This window comes from Phascolarctos cinereus, unplaced genomic scaffold (assembly GCF_003287225.1).
Source record: "Phascolarctos cinereus isolate Bilbo 61053 unplaced genomic scaffold, phaCin_HiC Scaffold_4;HRSCAF=312, whole genome shotgun sequence".
Lineage (NCBI taxonomy): Eukaryota > Metazoa > Chordata > Mammalia > Diprotodontia > Phascolarctidae > Phascolarctos > Phascolarctos cinereus.
This window is the reverse complement of record NW_027555847.1, coordinates 612,111,824-612,119,524: the sequence shown is the minus strand read 5'-3', so window position 1 is coordinate 612,119,524 and position 7,701 is coordinate 612,111,824.

Sequence of the window (7,701 nt, the reverse complement as noted above, 5' to 3'; positions counted from 1 at the left end):
GGTTGGATTAGTTAGCTACTGGGTTACCCTCCAGTGATGATTATTTGTGATAATAGCCTCAATCTCAAGCATTTGAATTCTGGATCTGCAATATTACTAAATTACTAGGTAATCTTGCACAATATATGCCCTAAATTTCCCATTGTCAAATAATTCCAGACTCCTTCATCTCAGGACTTTGAAAAGAAGAATTAAAAGGATGCTGTAAATTACTTTAAGTTTCAATGAGAAAGTGTGCAAGCATGGCTTCTTCACTATAAAAACTATCCAATGTATTGTAGGACAGAAAACCAAATAAATACTACAGAAATTTGTTAAAAGGCATGTTTTTAGTTTCTTTATAAGATGATCCAATGGCAGGTTTGCATCAATGTTCTCCTAAGTTTCCATTAAATAATGGATGTGAATTGATGCTTCATAAAATAATATAATGAGGAAGAAAATAGTAGTGGGAATAAACTAGAGAATATGGTTACTTTTTAAAAATTTTAGTCTTCATAGAATATAGGCAAGTTTAGTCAACTTACTAAAAATTAAAGTTGAAAGGATCCTTGAAAATCCCATAGTCTGATGCATGAAGCCTTTCTTCAATATCCCTAAGGGATGGTCATTTAAACTCTCTTTGCAAACTTCCAGTGGTGAGGAACTTATTAGTTTTCAATTCAATGTTTCCCATTGTTGGGCACCTTGAAATGTTATTTGTCTGGAGTCAAGATCTATCTCCCTGTAAATGAAATCATATATTTAGGGCTGGAAGGGAGTGTCATCTGATACCACGAATATTATAGATGGGGAAATAGAAGGTCAGAAAAGGAGAAGTGTTTTGGCCAAAGTTACATAGGTAAGAAGGAGCAGAGGATGAATTTGAACCTAGGTATTCTGATTTCAAATTCAGTCCTTCTTCTATAATACCAACTTACCTGTCTTACTCTTTAGTCCTAACTCTCTGGAGAAAGACACAATTTGCTCCATAATAGACTTTGATATATTTAACAGGAACCATATCATGACCTTACCCCTGCCACCCAAAGACATTTTGTTTTCTTCTATATGTTTGATTTTTTTTAAGTTGGCCACATCATATATTATGATTCCTAGAGGACTCACCATCTTGATTGTTCTCCTTTGAAATCTGTTTTATTATGACCCTTTCCCCCCTGAATTTTATTACCTTATTGATTTATTAATGATCATTTCCATATGCTTTTGAGTTGAAAATTTTGCTCCCCCTTTCTCCCCACCACCTTCCCCAAGATGGCACACAATCTGATATAGTTTTTACATTCACATTCCTATTAAACATATTTTCACATTAGTGAAGTTGTAAGTAGAAATTAAAACCAATAGGAGGAACCATCAGAAAGATGAAACAAAACTCAACAGAAAGTAAAAATAAGTGACAGCGATTCAGCTTCCATAATTCTTTCTTTGGATGTGGACAGCATTTTCCATCCTGAGTCCTCTGGAGATTTCTTAGATCCCTGTAATGCCGAGAAGGGTTCAGTTTAACAATATTAGTCATTGCATAACATGGCTGTTATTGTGTACAAATTCCTCTTGGTTCTGCTCACCTCACTCAGCATCAGACCATATAGGTCTTTCCAGGTTTTTCTGAAATCAGCCTGTTCATCATTTCTTATAGCACAATAGTATTCCATTACATTCATATACCACAACTTGCTCAGCCATTCCCCAATTGATGGGCATCCTCTCAATTTCCAATTCTTTGCCACCACAAAAAGAGCTGCTATGAATATTTTTGTACATGTGGGTCCTTTTCCCATTTGTTTGATCTCTTTGGGATATAGCCCTAGAAGTGCTATTGCTGGATCAAAGGGTATGCACATTTTTGTAGCCCTTTGGGCATAGTTCCAAATTGTTCTCCAAAATGGTTGGATCATTTCACAACTCCACCAACAATGTATTAGTGTTCCAATTTTCCCACATCTTCTCCAACATTTATCATTTTCCTGTTTTGTCATGTTGGCCAATCTGATAGGTGATGTGGTACCTCAGAGTTGTTTTGATTTGCATTTCTCTAATCAATAACATTTAGAGCATTTTTTCATATGACTATAGATGGCTTTAATTTCTTCATCTGAGAACTGTCTGTTCATATCCTTTGACCATTTATCAATTGGGGAATGGCTTGTGTTCTTATAAATTTGTCTTAATTCTCTATATATTTTAGAAATGAGGCCTTTATCAGAGAGACTGGTTGTAAAAATTCTTTCCCAATTTTCTACCTTCCTTCTAATCTTAGTTGCATTGGCTTTGTTTGTGCAAAAACTTTTCAATTTAATGTAATCAAAATTATCCATTTTGCTTTTCATAATGTTCTCTATCTCCTGTTTGGTCATGAATTCTTCTGTTCTCCATAGATCTGATAGGTAAACTATTCCTTGTTCTCCCAGTTTACTTATGGTATCAGCCTTTATATCTAAGTCATGAACCCATTTTGACTTTATTTTGGTATATGGTGTGAGATTTGGGTCTATGCCTAGTTTCTGCCATACTCTTTTCCAGTTTTCCCAGCAGTTTTTTTCAAAGAGTGGGTTCTTATCCCAGAAGCTGGGGTCTTTGGGTTTATCAAATAATAGATTACTATAGTCATTGACTACTGTGTCTTGCATATTTAACCTATTCCACTGATCCACCTCCCTATTTCTTAGCCAGTACCAAGCAGTTTTGATGATTGCTGCTTTATAATACAATTTAAGATCTGGAATTGCTAGGCCACCTTCCCCTGCATTTCTTTTCATTAGTTCCTTTGATATTCTGGACCTTTTGTTTTTCCAAATGAATCTTGTTATTATTTTTTCTAACTCTATAAAATAATTTTTTGGTAGTTTGATTGGTATGGCACTGAATAAGTAAATTAGCTTAGGTAGGATTGTCATTTTTATTATATTAGCTCGCCTACCCATGAGCAACTGATGTTTTTCCAATTATTTAGATCTGATTTTATTTGTGTGAAAAGTGTTTTGTAATTGTGTTCATAGAGTTCCTGGGTTTGTTTCGGGAGGTAGACTCCTAAATATTTTATAATGTCTACAGTAAGTTTAAATGGGATTTCTCTTTCTATCTCTTGCTGTTGGGCTTTGTTGGTAATATATAGAAATGCTGATGATTTATGTGGGTTTATTTTATAGCCTGCAACTTTGCTAAAGTTGTTTATTATTTCAAGTAGTTTTTTACTTGATTCTCTAGGATTCTCTAAGTATATCATCATGTCATCTGCAAAGAGTGATAGCTTTGTTTCTTCTTTGCCTATTCTAATGCCTTCAATTTCTTTTTCTTCTCTTATTGCTAAAGCTAAGTTTCCAGTACAATATTGAATAACAGTGGTGATAATGGACATCCTTGTTTCACCCCATCTTATTGGAAATGCTTCTAGCCTGTCCCCATTACATATAATGCTTGCTGAAGGTTTTAGATATGCTATTTATTATTTTAAGGAAGACTCCATTTATACCTATGCTTTCTAGTGTTTTTAATAGGAATGGGTGTTGTATTTTATCAAAAGCTTTTTCTGCATCTATTGAGATGATCATGTGGTTTCTGTTGGTTTTGTGTTGATATGCTCAATGATGCTGATAGTTTTCCTAATATTGAACCAACCCTGCATTCCTGGTATAAATCCTACCTGGTCATAGTGTATTATTCTTGTGATAAGTTGCTGCAATCTATTTGCTAGTATTTTGTTTAAAATTTTTGCATCTATATTCATTAGAGAAATTGGTCTATAATTTTCTTTCTCTATTTTGACTCTTTCTGGTTTAGGTATCAGCACCATATTTGTATCATAAAAAGAATTTGGTAAGACTCCTTCTTCACCTATTTTCCCAAATAGTCTATATAGTATTGGAATTAATTGTTCTTTAAATGTTTGATAGAATTGCATGTAAATCCATCTGGCCCTGGAGATTTTTTCCTAGGGAGTTCATCAATGGCTTGTTCAATTTCTTTTTCTGAGATGGGGTTATTTAAGTATTTTACTTCCTCTTCTGTTAATCTGGGCAATTTATATTTTTGTAAATATGTATCCATTTCACTAAGATTGTCAAATTTGTTGGCATATAGTTGGGCAAAATAATTCCTAATTATTGTTTTAATTTCCTCTTCCTTGGTGGTAGCTTCCCTTTTCATTCTTGATACTAGTAATTTGGTTTTCTTCTTTCTTTTTTTAATTAAATTAACCAAAGGTTTATCTATTTTATTGGTTTTTTCATAAAACCAGCTCTTAGTTTTATTTATTAGTTCAATAGTTTTCTTAATTTCAATTTTATTAAATTTTTCCTTTGGTTTTCAATATTTCTAATTTGGTGTTTAGTTGAGGATTTTTAATTTGTTCTTTTTCTAGTTTTTTTAGTTGTATGCCCAATTCATTAATCTCCTCTCTTTCTATTTTATTTATGCAAGCATTTAGAGATATAAAACTTCCCCTAAGAACTGCTTTCTGCATCCCATAGTTTTGGTATGTTGTCTCATTATTGTCATTCTCTTGAATGAAATTATTGATTGTTTCTATGATTTGTTGTTTGATCCAATCATTTTTTAGCATTAGATTATTTAGTTTCCCATAATTTTTGTAGTCTATCTTTCCATGGCCCTTTATTACATATAACTTTTATTGCATCATGATCTGAAAAGGATGCATTTAATATTTCTGCCTTTCTGGATTGTGAGGTTTTTATGCCCTAGTACATGGTCAATTTTTGTGTATGTGCCATGTACTGCAGAAAAAAGTATATTCCTTTCTATCCCCATTCAGTTTTCTCCAGAGGTCTATCATACCTAACTTTTCTAATGTTCTATTCACCTCCTTAACTTCTTTCTTGTTTATTTTGTGGTTAGATTATCTAGTGCAGAGAGGGGGAGGTTCAGGTCCCCACTAGTATAGTTTTGCTGTCTATTTCTTCCTGTAACTCCCTGAACTTCTCCTCTAAGAATTTGGATGCTATACCATTTGGTGCATATATGTTTAGTAATGATATTACTTCATTGTCTATGGTGCCTTTTAGCAGGATGTAGTTTCCTTCCTTATCTCTTTTGATTAGATCTATTTTTGCTTTTGCTTTGTCTGAGATCAGGATTGCTACCCCTGCTTTTTTTACTTCAGCTGAAGCATAATATATTCTGCTCCAGCCTTTTACCTTTACCCTGTATGTGTCACTCTTTTTCAAATGTGTTTCCTGTAAACAACATATTGTAGGATTATGGTTTTTAATCCATTCTGCAATCCATTTCTGTTTTATGGGAGAGTTCATCCCATTCACATTCACAGTTATGATTACTATCTGTGTCTTTTTCTCCATCCTTTTCCCCCCATTTATGCTTTTCTTTCTCCTTTTTCCTTTCCCCCTTCACTAGTGTTTTGCTTTTGACCACCCTCCTTCAGTCCCTCCTCCCTTTTATTATCCCTTTCCCTTTTCTTCCCCTTTACTCTTACTGCTTCTTCCCTCCCTTCTTTCCCCCCTCCCTTTTCTTTCCCCTCCCTTTTCTTTCCCCTTTTCCCTCCTACTGCCTATAGGGCAAGTTAGATTTCTATACCTAACTGATTACGTTATGCCCTTCTTGAGCCAAATCTGATGAGAGTAAGGTTCAAACAATGCTCCCCCCCTCTTCTTTCCCTCTGCTGTAATAGGATTTTGTGTCTTTTCCTGTAATGTAATTTACCCTTGTCTGCCTCCTCCTTTCTCAGTACATTTTCTAAGATCAGATTGATCCACTTATTTGGATCCATTTAACCCACTTGATTAGATTTTTTTTTATCATTACATCAAAGTCAACTAATATCCACCCTTTTATGTATACTCCTTTAACATGGTGTAATAACAATACAGTTCTCAAGGGTTGCAAGTGTCATATTCCCTTGTAGGGGTTTAAACAGCCCCCCCTTATTAACAACATATTGTATCTTTCTGTCCCATTTACCTTTTTAATCCTTCTTGAGTCCTGTACTTGAAGATCAAATTTTTTGTTGAGCTCTGGTCTTTTTATCAGGAAAGTTTGGAAGTCTCCTATTTTGAATATCCACCTCCTCCCTTGAAAAATGATGCTCATTTTTGCTGGGTAATTGATCCTTGGCTGCATTCCAAGCTCCTTTGCCTTATGGAATATCATGTTCCATGCCCTGTGGTCTTTTAATGTAGAAGCTGCAAGGTCCTGTGTAATCCTGACTGTGGTTCCATGATATTTAAATTGTTTCTTTCTGGCTGCTTGCAGCACCTTCTCTTTCATCTGGTAATTTTGGAATTTTGCTATTATATTCCTTGGCATTGTCAATTTGGGATCTCTTTCAGGTGGTGATGGTGGATTCTTTCTATGGTTATTTTCCCTTCTGGTTCTAGGACTTCTGGGCAGTTTTCCTTTATGATTTCCTGAAAGATACTGTCCAGGCTCTTTTTTTCATCATGATTTTCAGGTAGTCCAATAATTTTTAAATTGTCTCTCCTGAGTAGATTTTCCAGGTCGGTTGTTTTACTGATGAGGTATTTTACATTTTCATCTATTTTTTCATTTTTTTGTTTCTGTTTGACTGATTCTTGCTCTCTCATAGAGACATTAGTTTCCATTTGTCCAATTCTAGTTTTTAACAGATTGTTTTCTTCTGTTAGTTTTTGTACTTCCTTCTTCAATTGGCCAATTGTGTTTTTTAGGGACTTGTTTTCTTCAGTGTATTTTTTTTCCAATTGGCCAATTGTATTTTTGAAGGACTCTTCTACCTCTCTCATTTGACTATTAAAATCCTTCTTGAGCTCTTCTAAGAAGGCTTTTTGGGCTTCAGACCAGCTCATATTCCCTTTTAGTGTTGCAGATGTGGGTTTGTTGACAATGTTGTCCTCTTCAGAATTTCTGTCTTGATCTTCACTCTTCTCATAATATGAATCTATGGTATGTTTCTTTTTACTCATGGTGTTTCTTTATTCCCTGGCCTTTAAAGAGATTGAGTTCTCCTGCTGGGGATCAGAGGGCACTGACCCAAGCTTCTTGTGTTGGGAGCATAGGTCTTGGTCACTGGCTTTGCGTTCTGGGGCCTCTTCTGCTGGCAATTGGAGGCTATAGGTTTCTGGCAGCTTACCTGTGTTGGGCTGGAATCAGCAAGGCTGGACCTTTCAAGCAATTCTAGGTTGCCTGCTTTTCCTTTCCTTTAGCTTTCTTCAGCTCCTTTTAGATGGGTGCTGCAGGGTGTTTATCTGCCTGGGGCCCCTGCAGTGTTGTCTCCCTCTTTCTGCTAATGCACTGGGAGATTCCTTTTGGTAGAGTGCCAGGCACCTGGTGGTTTTCTGAGCTGGTTTCCACCTTTCCCCCCACCGCCCTCACTGAGGCACTGGAGGTCCAGGTGTTGGTGTTTGCCTGTTACCACCTGGGCTTCAGGAATTTCTTCACAATTGGAGGCTGCAGGGCTCCTACAGCTCACCTGGTATTGGGCTGGAACCAGCAAGGCCTGGGCTTTAGGAAGTCTTTAGGTTGTTTTCTTCACCTCCTTTCAGATGAATGAGACAGGGTACTTATCAGCCTGGGGCCCCTTGTAGTTCTGCCTCCCTTAATTTTTGCTGAGGCACAGGGAGACTGCTTTGCTGGGCTGCTGCACTGCTGCTCCCCATCTTTCTTCTAGTTCAGGTGTTCCAGGGGTTTTTTTGGGGGGTGATATTTTCTGGGTTTTTGGAGGTTGATAGGGGAGAGTGAGAGCGGCTA